General features: G+C 44.2%; 1 pseudogene across 1 annotated transcript; it reads left to right on the plus strand.

Moving 5' to 3' along the window:
* The first annotated feature begins 290 nt into the window (after nt 1-290).
* On the plus strand, nt 291-797 carry LOC311108146 (trace amine-associated receptor 1-like; annotated as a pseudogene). The gene has a single exon. The product of its transcript is annotated as a trace amine-associated receptor 1-like (transcript).
* The last annotated feature ends 11,843 nt before the right edge of the window (nt 798-12,640 follow it).

A 12,640-nucleotide genomic window follows, 5' to 3' on the forward strand; every position in this document is an offset into this window, starting at 1 on the left:
TTGTTGAACTAAACAGTTCTTTGGTATAATGTTGAACTAAACAGTTTACATTTAGCAGACACTTTTATCCAGAGCAATTTACAGGAGCAATTAGGGTTAAGTGCTATGCCCATGATGGGCACATCAACAGATGTTTCACCTATTTGGCTTGGGGATTCAAACCAGTGACGTTTCGATTACTGGCCTAATGCTCCTAACCGTTAGGCTACCTCTCCAGTTGAACATCAGCCTGTTTGAATTTTGGTCTTGCTGTAAAGCAGAACATAGAGTAGATCATGTGACTGAAAAGCATGACAAACAGATCCGGAGCAGAGTGCAATATTTGGGTCATTAAGGAGTTTTACTATAAATATGTTGCCTGCAAGGGAGGATGTATTTTGTTTCAAAACGAAGTATTGAGTACTGTGTCTTCAGTGATCTCATTCTAAATCCCAGGAGTAGGGATGCTTAGCATCTACCTAAAGATTTTCCTTATAGCACAGAGACAGGCATACTCAAATCAGGGTACAACCAATCAGAACTCTGTAGGCAAATCACAGAGAAAGGCCATCAAAACATTTGGTATCATTATGGGGGTATTTCTATCATTCTGGACACCCTTTTTTGTCTGCAACTGTATGATACCTTTATTACCAGCTTTGTTTGTAACATTTATATGGATTGGCTATTTGAATTCAACTATTAATCCCATGGTGTATGCATTCTTTCAGAGTTGGCTCAGGAGGGGGTTTAGAATGATAATTTCTGGTAAAGTATTTCAACCGGACTCTTCAATAATACAGTTGTTTTCAAAATGAATATGTCCAATACCAGTACTGAAAAAGAACTGTGACCAATATTTGCCTTGCTCTTAGTCATTTTATAAACCTTATCAGCCACATGTATAGGATTCAAAAGCAATTACAATCCAGTTGACCCAAAACCTTATTTATTTATTAATAATTTAATTTAATTTGAACATGGGGGAGACTGCAGTCGGCCTATCCACAGCAAATCCACCCAAATCCACTAGTGAGAGTTACTGTAGCCTCTCCACTCCCATATCTAGTACGTACAGTTGAAGTCGGAAGTTTACATACACTTAGGTTGGAGTCATTAAAACTCGTTTTTCAACCACTCCACACATTTCTTGTTAACAAACTATCGTTTTGGCAAGTCGGTTAGGACATCTACTTTGTGCATGACACCGGTGGCTCCGGAGTGGAGCCGCTGACCGGAGCTGGATCAGGCTCCGGTGGAGCGGACTGCTCTGGCTCCGGAGTGGAGCAGCTGACCGGTGCCGGACCAGGCACCGGTGGAACGGGCACGGACCGGACTGGCGACGCGCACCACTGGCTTGGTGCGAGGAGCAGGAACAGGCCGGGCCGGGCTGGCGACGCGCACCACCGGCTTGGTGCGAGGAGCAGGAACAGGCCGGACCGGGCTGGCGACACGCACCACTGGCTTGGTGCGAGGAGCAGGAACGGGTCGGGCCGTACTGGGAACACGCACCACTGGCTTAGTGCGGGGAGCAGGAACGGGCCGGGCCGGGCTGGCGACGCGCACCACTGGCTTGGTGCGAGGAGCAGGAACAGGCCGGGCCGGGCTGGCGACGCGCACCACTGGCTTGGTGCGAGGAGCAGGAAAGGGCCGGGCCAGGCTGGCGACGCGCACCACTACCTTGGTGCGGGGAGCAGGCACGGGCCGGGCCGGACTGGGAACACGCACCACTGGCTTGGTGCGGGGAGCAGGAATGGGCCGGACCGGACTGCCGACACGCACCACTTGCTTGGTGTGAGGAGCAGGACTGGGTTCCTTTATTAACCCCCACTCCTTCTGCTGCCTAACCAGCTCCTCTCGCCGTGCCTCTACCTTTTCCTTCTCCCTTTTAGCTTCCTGTAGTGCCTCCCTCTGACCGAATAACTCCTGCTCCCTCTGAACAAATAGCCCCTGTAACATGGCGGCCTCCTGCTGCCTCGTCATCCACACCGTGTGCCCCCCCCAAAAAAATTTATTGGGGTTGCCTCTCGGGTCTCCGTCGTCGGCACTCCTCTTCCCGTGAGGACTCCTCCAGGAGCCCCCACGAGTTAGGGAACAGAAACTCGTCGTCGTCGTCATCCTCCGACTCCTCAGTATAATCTTGGGTCCCCATGTTCGTGGGGACCCAATCTGGAAACCAACCGGGTGCAGTGGTCGGGGCTCTTCTCTCTCGCTCCTCGACCACCCCTTTAGCCCCCCCAAAACATTTTCTTGGGGCTGCTTCTCTGGCTTCCTCCTCGGCCGGCTTCCGTGTTGCCGTTGCTCCTCTCCTGCCTGGGCTTCCTTCTTCGCCCAGGGTCCTTTTCCCAAAAATATCTCCTCCCATGACCAAATCTTCCCCACCTGTGTCCAGGGTGTTCGGTCCTCCTGGGCACGCTGCTTGGTCCATGTTTGGTGGGATCTTCTGTCACGTACGTTCATAGACGGGTCTGACCAAGGCGCAGCGTGATATGCATACATGTTTATTTAAACTTGATAAACAACGACAAAACAATAAACCAACGAAACGTGACGTCCAAAGGTAACACACAACAAACCTCACACGGAACAAGATCCCACTAGTGCCAATAGGCTGCCTAAGTATTGGCCCCAATCAGAGACAACGAGCGACAGCTGCTTCTGATTGGGAACCACACCGGCCAACATAGATCTAGACATACTAGATCCTATAACATAGAACAAGCACAACAAGGAATATACACACCCTGACTCAACATATAAGCGTCCCCTGAGTCAGGGCGTGACAGATACAGAGCAGAATTCATGGTTCCTTCTATTAAGGCAAGTCGTCCAGGTCCTGAGGCAGCAAAGCATCCCCAAACCATCACAGCACCACCACCATGCTTGACCTTTGGTATGATGTTCTTACTGTGGAATGCAGTGTGGCAGGACTTGAAACGAGCAGTTCATGCTTGAAAACCCACACGTCACTGAGTTAAAGCAGTTCTGCATGGAAGAGTGGGCCAAAATTCCTCCACAGCAACGTGAGAGACTGATCAACAACTACAGGAAGCATTTGGTTGGAGTTATTGCAGCTAAAGGTGGCACAACCAGTTATTGAGTGTAAGGGGGCAATTACTTTTTCACACAGGGGAATTGGGTGTTGCATAACTTTGTTTATGAAATAAATATGTAATTGTTGTGGTATTTGTCCACTTATGTTCCCTTTATCTAATATTAGGTTTTGGTTGAAGATCTGATAACATTCAGTATCACAAATATGCAAAAGTAGAGAAAATTAGAAAGGGGGCAAATACTTTTTCATAGCACTGTACATACGAGGCGACAGTACGTCACCTTTTGTTTGAGGGTATATTCATACATATATGTTTCGAAGTTCAAGCACTTCATATATACTGAACAAAAATATATACGCAACATGTAAAGTGTTGGTCCCATGTTTCATGAGCTGAAATAAAAGGTCCCAGAAATGTTCCAAACACACAAAAAGCTTATTTCTCTTAGTTTGTGTACAAATTTGATTACATCCCTATTAGTGAGCATTTCTCCTTTGCCAAGATAATCCATCCACCTGACAGGTGTGGCATATCAAGAAGCTAATTAAACAGCATGATCATTACACAGGTGCACCTTGTGCTGGGGTCAACGAGCGACAGCTGCCTCTGATTGGGAACCACACCGGCCAACATAGATCTAGACATACTAGATCCTATAACATAGAACAAGCACAACAAGGAATATACACACCCTGACTCAACATATAAGCGTCCCCTGAGTCAGGGCGTGACAGATACAGAGCAGAATTCATGGTTCCTTCTATTAAGGCAAGTCGTCCAGGTCCTGAGGCAGCAAAGCATCCCCAAACCATCACACCACCACCACCATGCTTGACCTTTGGTATGATGTTCTTACTGTGGAATGCAGTGTGGCAGGACTTGAAACGAGCAGTTCATGCTTGAAAACCCACACGTCACTGAGTTAAAGCAGTTCTGCATGGAAGAGTGGGCCAAAATTCCTCCACAGCGACGTGAGAGACTGATCAACAACTACAGGAAGCATTTGGTTGGAGTTATTGCAGCTAAAGGTGGCACAACCAGTTATTGAGTGTAAGGGGGCAATTACTTTTTCACACAGGGGAATTGGGTGTTGCATAACTTTGTTTATGAAATAAATATGTAATTGTTGTGGTATTTGTCCACTTATGTTCCCTTTATCTAATATTAGGTTTTGGTTGAAGATCTGATAACATTCAGTATCACAAATATGCAAAAGTAGAGAAAATTAGAAAGGGGGCAAATACTTTTTCATAGCACTGTACATACGAGGCGACAGTACGTCACCTTTTGTTTGAGGGTATATTCATACATATATGTTTCGAAGTTCAAGCACTTCATATATACTGAACAAAAATATATACGCAACATGTAAAGTGTTGGTCCCATGTTTCATGAGCTGAAATAAAAGGTCCCAGAAATGTTCCAAACACACAAAAAGCTTATTTCTCTTAGTTTGTGTACAAATTTGATTACATCCCTATTAGTGAGCATTTCTCCTTTGCCAAGATAATCCATCCACCTGACAGGTGTGGCATATCAAGAAGCTAATTAAACAGCATGATCATTACACAGGTGCACCTTGTGCTGGGGTCAATAAAAGACCACTCTAAAATGTGCCGTTTTGTCACACACCACAATGCCACAGATGTCTGAAGTTTTGAAGGAGCGTGCAATTAGCATGCTGACTGCAGGAATGTCAACCAGAGCTGTTGCCAGAGAATTGAATGCTAATTTCTCTGCCATAAGCCACCTCCAATGTCGTTTTAGTGAATTTGGCCGTAGATCCATACGGCCTCACAACCGCAGACCACGTGTAACCACGCCAGCCCAGGACCTCCACATCTGGCTTCTTCACCTGCGCGATTGTCTGAGACCAGCCACCAGGACAGCTGATGAAACTGTGGGTTTGCACAACCGAAGAATGACTGCAAAAACTGTCAGAAATCGTCTCACTGAAGCTCATCTGAGTGCTCGTCGTCCTCAACAGGGTCTTGACCTTACTGTAGTTTGGCGTCGTAACCGACTTCAGTGGGCAAATGCTCACCTTCGATGTCCACTGGCACAGGCCACAATCAACAGCCTGATCAACTCTACAGTGTGGGAAAAAAGTATTTGATCCCCTGCTGATTTTGTAAGTTTGCCCACTGACAAAGAAATGATCAGTCTATAATTTTAATGGTAGGTTTATTTGAACAGCGAGAGACAGAATAACAAACAAAAAAATCCAGAAGAACGCATGTCAAAAATGTTATAAATTGATTTGCATTTTAATGAGTGAAATAAGTAATGACCCCCTCTCAATCAGAAAGATTTCTGGCTCCCAGGTGTCTTTTATACAGGTAACGAGCTGGGAGTGCTCCTAATCTCAGCTTGTTACATGTAGAAAAGACACCTGTCCACAGAAGCAATCAATCAATCAGATTCCAAACTCTCCACCATGGCCAAGACCAAAGAGCTCTCCAAGGATGTCAGGGATAAGATTGTAGACCTACCCAAGGCTGGAATGGGCTACAAGACCATCACCAAGCAGCTTGGTGAGAAGGTGTCAACAGTTGGTGCGATTATTCGCAAATGGAAGAAACATGAAAGAACTGTCAATCTCCCTCGGCATGGGGCTCCATGCAAGATCTCACCTTGTGGAGTTGCAATGATTATGAGAACGGTGAGGAATCAGCCCAGAACTACACGGGAGGATCTTGTCAAAGATCTCAAGGCAACTGAAATCCTGCAGCGCCCGCAAGGTCCCCATGCTCAAGAAAGCACACATACAGGCCCGTCTGAAGTTTGCCAATGAACATCTGAATGATTCAGAGGAGAACTGGGTGAAAGTGTTGTGGTCAGATGAGACCAAAATGGAGCTCTTTGGCATCAACTCAACTCGCCGTGTTTGGAGGAGGAGGAGGAATGCTGCCTATGACCCCAAGGACACCATCCCCACCGTCAAACATGGAGGTGGAAACATTATGCTTTGGGGGTGTTTTTCTGCTAAGGGGACAGGACAACTTCACCGCATCAAAGGGACGATGGTCGGGGCCATGTACCGTCAAATTTTGGGTGAGAACCTCCTTCCCTCAGCCAGGGCATTGAAAATGGGTCGTGGATGGGTATTCCAGCATGACAATGACCCAAAACACACGGCCAAGGCAACAAAGGAGTGGCTCAAGAAGAAGCACATTAAGGTCCTGGAGTGGCCTAGCCAGTCTTCAGACCTTAATCCCATAGAAAATCTGTGGAGGGAGCTGAAAGTTCGAGTTGCCAAACGTCAGCCTCGAAACCTTAATGACTTGGAGAAGATCTGCAAAGAGGAGTGGGACAAAATCCCTCCTGAGATGTGTGCAAACCTGGTGGCCAACTACAAGAAACGTCTGACCTCTGTGATTGCCAACAAGCGTTTTGCCACCAAGTACTAAGTGATGTTTTGCAGAGGGGTCAAATACTTATTTCCCTCATTAAAATGCAAATCAATTTATAACATTTTTGACATGCGTTTTTCTGGATTTTTTTGTTGTTATTCTGTCTCTCACTGTTCAAATAAACCTACCATTAAAATTATAGACTGATCATGTCTTTGTCAGTGGGCAAACGTACAAAATCAGCAGGGGATCAAATACTTTTTTCCCTCACTGTATGCTAAGGAGAGGTGTCGCGCTGTATGAGGCAAATGGTGGTCACACCAGAGACTGACTGGTTTTCTGATCCACGCTCCTACTTTTTCTTTACCAACAGATGCATATCTGTATTCCCAGTCATGTTAAATCCATAGATTAGGGCCTAATGAATGAATTTCAATTGACTGATTTCCTTAAATGAACTGTAACTCTAAGCTTTGAAATTGTTGCGTTGATATTTTTGCTCATTATATCTAGTCCCCCCATTTAAAAGTGTCATAGGTATATGGACATAATTCAATTATAGTGTACTAAAGTAGTCAAAACTGTAGTATATGGTCCCATATTTCTTGCACACAATGACGACATCATACTTGTGACTTTACAAATGTGTTGCATGCATTTGCAGCTTGTTTTGATTATGTTTTGCCCAATAAGAAGTGAATGGTGAATAATGTATTGTGTCATTTTGTAGTCCATTTTATTGTAAGAATAGAATATGTTACTGAATATGTCTACATTAATGTGGATGCTGCTATGATTGTGGATAATCATGAATGAATTGAGAATGATCAAAAGTGAGAATGTTACAGAGGGACACAGATCATACCCCCACCCCCAAAAAAATGCTAATCTCCCTTGTTATTGGTAATAGTGAGAGGTTAGCATGTTTTGGTTGTTTCTCACTCATCATTATTCATGATTCATTCATGACTTTTCTTAATCATGGCGTTATCAGGATACATTTTGACGTGTTCATAAACATCTTATCTACTCACTTAGAAAGACATTTACTCCAGTCATCATTCAGTTTCTATTTGGCAAAACATAACCCAAAACACAACCAAAACAAACTGCAAATGCATCCAACGAGGATAGAATCAAAAGATTTATGTAGTTATTGCGTGCTAGGAATATGGGATCAAATACTAAACTTGACCACTTTAATACACTATAAGTGAATGTTGTCCAAATACTTATGACACCTTCAAATGGGGGGACTAGATATGTAATGTGCTTTCATTTCTAAAGGGTAAAACAGATATGTATGAACACACCCTCAAATAAAAGGTGACATTCTGTACTGTTGCCTCATATGGAACATTTGATCTCAAATCCAAAATGGAGTATATAGTGAAAATTACAATATTAGCTTCACTGTCCAAATAAATATGGAGGGGAGTGTATGTTCTCCATTCATTGTTTCCTCTATCATTACCAGTCTCCCAGTCCCTGTTGCTGAAACGCATCCCCATAGCATGATGCTGCCACCACCATGCTTCATGGCAGGGATGGTGTTAGACGGGTGATGAGCTGTGCCTGGTTTTCTCCAGACATAGCGATTTGCATTCAGGCCAAAAAGTTACATTTATGTCTCATCAGACCACAGAATCTTTTGCCTTAAGATCTCAGAGTATTTCATGTGCCGATTGCAAACTCCAGGCGCGCTGTCATGTTCCTTTTTCTCAGGAGTGGCTTCCGTCTGGCCACTCTCCCATAAAGTACTGTAGACTGTTGTGATTCTGGCAGGTTCTCCCATCTTATATATGCCATCACAATTAAGAGATCTACGGACAGATCCTTGGACTTCATGATATAGTTTCTTCTCTGACATGCACTGTCAACTGTGGGACCTTATATAGACAGGTGTGTTTCTTTCTAAATCATGTCCAAACTATTTTATTGGCCACAGCTGGACTCCGAACAAGTTTAATTGACATCTCAAGGATGATCAAAGGAAATTGGATGCACCTGAGCTCAATGTGGAGTGTCATAGCAAAGGGGTGTGAATACTTATAAAATGAGATATTTCTGTATTTAATTTTCAATAAATGTGCAAAGATTTCTAAAAACATGTTTTCATTATGTCATTATGGGGTATTGTGTGTAGATGGGAGAGAAAAAAATATATTTAATCAATTTTGAATTCAGGCTGTAACACAACAAAATGTGAAATAAGTCAAGGGGTATGAATACTTTCTGAAGGCAATTTATGTATGTATGTATGTATTTATGTATATGTACACTACCAGTCAAACGTTTTAGAACACCTACTCATTCAAGGGTTTTTCTTAATTTTTACTATTTTCTACATTGTAGAATAATAGTGAAGACATCAAAACTATGAAATAACACATATGGAATCATTTAGTATCAAAAAAGTGTTAAACAAATCAAAATATATTTTATGTTTGAGATTCTTCAAAGTACCCTTTGCCTTGATGACAGCTTTGCACACTCTTGTCATTCTCTCAACCAGCATCATGAGGTAGTCACCTGGAATGCATTTCAATTAACAGGTGTACCTTCTTAATGCATTTGAGCCAATCAGTTGTGTTGTGACAAGGTAGGGGGCGTATACAGAAAATAGCCCTAGTTGGTAAAAGACCAAGTCCATATTATGGCAAGAACAGCTCAAATGAGAAAAGAGAAATGATAGTCCATCATTACTTCAAGACATGAAGGTCAGTCAATATGGAACATTTCAAGAATTTTGAAAGTTTCTTCAAGTGCAGTTGCAAAAACCATCAAGCGCTATGATGAAACTGGCTCTCATGAGGACCGCCACAGGAATGGAAGACCCCGAGTTACCTCTGCTACAGAGGATACATTCATTAGAGTTACCAGCCTCAGAAATTGCAGCCCAAATAAATGCTTCACATGGTTCAAGTAACAGACACATCTCAACATCAACTGTTCAGAGGAGAATCAGGCCTTCATGGTCGAATTGCTCCAAAGAAACCACTACTAAAGGACACCAATAATAAGAAGAGACTTGCTTGGGCCAAGAAACATGAGCAATGGACATTAGACCGGTGGAAATTTGTCCTTTGGTCTGGAGTCCAAATTTGAGATTTTTAGTTCCAACCGCCGTGTCTTTGTGAGACGGGGTGTGGATGAACGGATTATCTCTGCATGTGTATTTCCCACCGTAAAGCATGGAGGAGGAGGTGTTATGGTGTGGGGGTGCTTTGCTGGTGACCCTGTCTGTGATTTATTTAGAATTCAAGGCACACTTAACCAGCATGGCTACCACAGCATTATGCAGCGATGCGCCATCCCATCTGGTTTGGGCTTAGTGGTACTATCATTTGTTTTTCAACAGGACAATGTCCCAACACACCTCCAGGCTGTGTAAGGGCTATTTGACCACGAAGGAGAGTGATGGAGTGCTGCATTAGATGACCTGGCCTCCACAATGCCCCGACCTCAACCAAAGTGAGATGGTTTGGGATGAGTCGGACCGCAGAGTGAAGGAAAAGCAGCCAACAAGTGCTCAGCATATGTGGGAAATGCATCAAGACTGTTGGAAAAGCATTCCAGGTGAAGCTGGTTGAGAGAATGCCAAGAGTGTGCAAAGCTGTCATCAAGGCAAAGGGTGGCTATTTTGAAGGATCTCAAATATAAAATATATTTTGATTTGTTTAGCACTTTTTTGGTTACTACATGATTCCATATGTGTTATTTTATCGTTTTGATGTCTTCACTATTATTCTACAATGTAGAAAATAATAAATATAAAGAAAAACCCTTGAATGAGTAGGTGTTCTAAAACTGTTGACCGGTAGTGTATGTATGTACAGTGGGGTCTGAAATTATTGACACCCTTGATAAAGATAAATATAAATATATAATTCAAGTAATGAGTTACAGTGCCTTCAGAAACTATTCATAACCCTTTACTTTTTCCACATTTTGTTGTGTTACAGCCTGAATTGAACATTTATTAAATATATAAAAAAAATTGGTCACTGGCCTACACACAATACCCCATAATGTGAAAGTGGAATTATATTTTAGATATGTTTACAAATTAATTTCTAATGAAAAGCTGAAATGTCTTGAGTCAATAAGTTATGGAACCCTAAAATGGTTCAGGAGTAAAAATGTGCTTAACATGTCACATAATACGTTGCATGGAATCTGTGTGCAGTAATGGTGTTTACATGATTTTTGAATGACTACCACATCTATGTACCCCACATATACAATTATCTGTAAGGTCCCTCAGTCGAGCAGTGAATTTCAAACACAGATTCAACCACAAATCAATCAATTAATCAAATGCATTTATAAAGCCCTTTTACATCAGCAGATGTCACAAAGTGCTTATACAGAAACCCAGTCTAAAGCCCCAGAGAGCAAGCGATGCAGATGTAGGAGCAGAGTGGCTACATCTGTGAACAGGGTTCCATAGCCGCAGGCAGAACAGCAGAAACTGAATCAGCAGCACGACAAGGTAGCATGAACGGTGAACAGGTCAGGTTTCCATAGCCGTAGGCAGAACACAAGATACTTAATCAGCAGCATGACCAGGGGGACTGGGGATGGGGACAGCCAGGAGTCGTAAGGTCAGGAAGTCCAGAGGCATAGTCCTAGGGCTCAGGTCCTCCAGGAGGGGAGAGAGAGAGAGAGAGAGAGAGAGAGAGAGAGAGAGAGAGAGAGAGAGAGAGAGAGAGAGAGAGAGAGAGAGAGAGAGAGAGAGAGAGAGAGAGAGAGAGAGAGAAAGAGAGAGAGAGATAGATGGGAGAATTAGAGGGAGCATACCTAAGATCACACAGGACACCAGATAAGACATGTGAATTACACCAGATATGACAGACTGACCCAAGCCCCCCGGCACATAGACTATTGCAGCATAGATAATGGAGACTGAGATGGGGGACAGGGGGACAGGGATGGGGGGATATCAACAGACCACTCACTTACTCTCCCCCACCACATGAGCCCGAGGACAGGGAGGATGGGAGAGTGTGAGCAAGCCAGTGACTCAGCCCATGTAATAGAGTCAGAGACAGATAATCCCTGTGGAGATAGGGGAGTCGGCCAGGCAGAGACAGCAAGGGTGGTTCTTCACTTCAGTGCCTTGCCGTTCACCTTTTGCACCCCTGGGCCAGATTACACTCAATCATAGGACCTACTGAAGAGATGAGTCATCAGTAAAGACTTAAAGGTTGACACCAAGTCTGCGTGTCTCACATGGATCGGCAGACCATTCCATAAAAATGTAGTTCTATAGGAGAATGCCCTGCCTCCAGCTGTTTGCTTTGATATTTTAGGAACAATAAGGAGGCTTGCGTCTTGTGACCGTAGCATATGTGTAGGTATGTACAGCAGGACTAAATCAGCGAGATTGGTAGGAGCAAGTCCATGTAAAGCTTTGTAGGTTAGCAGTAAAACCTTGAAATCAACCCTAGCCTTAACAGGATGTCACGCCCTGACCTAGAGAACTCTAGTTAGTTTGGTCAGGGTGTGCATGTTTAGTTCTAGGTTGTTGTATATCTATGTTTAGATTCTAGTTGTTATACTTCTATGTTTGGCCGGGTATGATTCCCAATCAGAGGCAGCTGTCGCTCGTTGTCTCTGATTGGGGATCATACTTAGGTAGCCTGGTTGCAGTCCTTGTTTGTGGGATCTTGTTCCGTGTAGGCTGGTTGTTGTATAGCCCATAGGACTTTCACGTCACGTTACGTGGTTTTGTTGTTTTTGTATCTTTATTCTATATAATAAACATGTATGCTTTTCACGCTGCACCTTGGTCCGACCCGTCTCTTAACGTGCGTGACAGAAGATCCCACCAACAATGGACCAAGCAGCGTGTCCGGGAGAAGCAGACACCTTGGACACAGGTGGGGAAGAGTTTTTGGACATGGGAGGAGATTGCGGCAGGTAAAGGAGGCCCAGGCAGGAGAGGAACACAGAAGGCGCCGGCCGAGGAGGAAGCCCGAGAGACAGCCCCAATCATTTTTTTTGGGGGGGCTAAAATGGTGGTCGGGGATCGATAGAGAAGAGCCCCGACCACTGCACTCGTGGGGGCTCAAGGAGGAGTCCTCACTGGAGGAGGACTGGGCGCGGAGAGTAAAAGACTGGTACAGTCGGAGATCTCTAACGACAGTTCCCAGTCCGGTACACCTCGTGCCTGCGTCTCGCACCAAGCTAGTGGTGCATGCTCCCAGTCCGGTACGGCCCATACCTGCTCCCCGCACCAAGACAGTG

This window comes from Coregonus lavaretus, assembly GCF_964263955.1.
Source record: "Coregonus lavaretus genome assembly, chromosome: 33".
NCBI lineage: Eukaryota > Metazoa > Chordata > Actinopteri > Salmoniformes > Salmonidae > Coregonus > Coregonus lavaretus.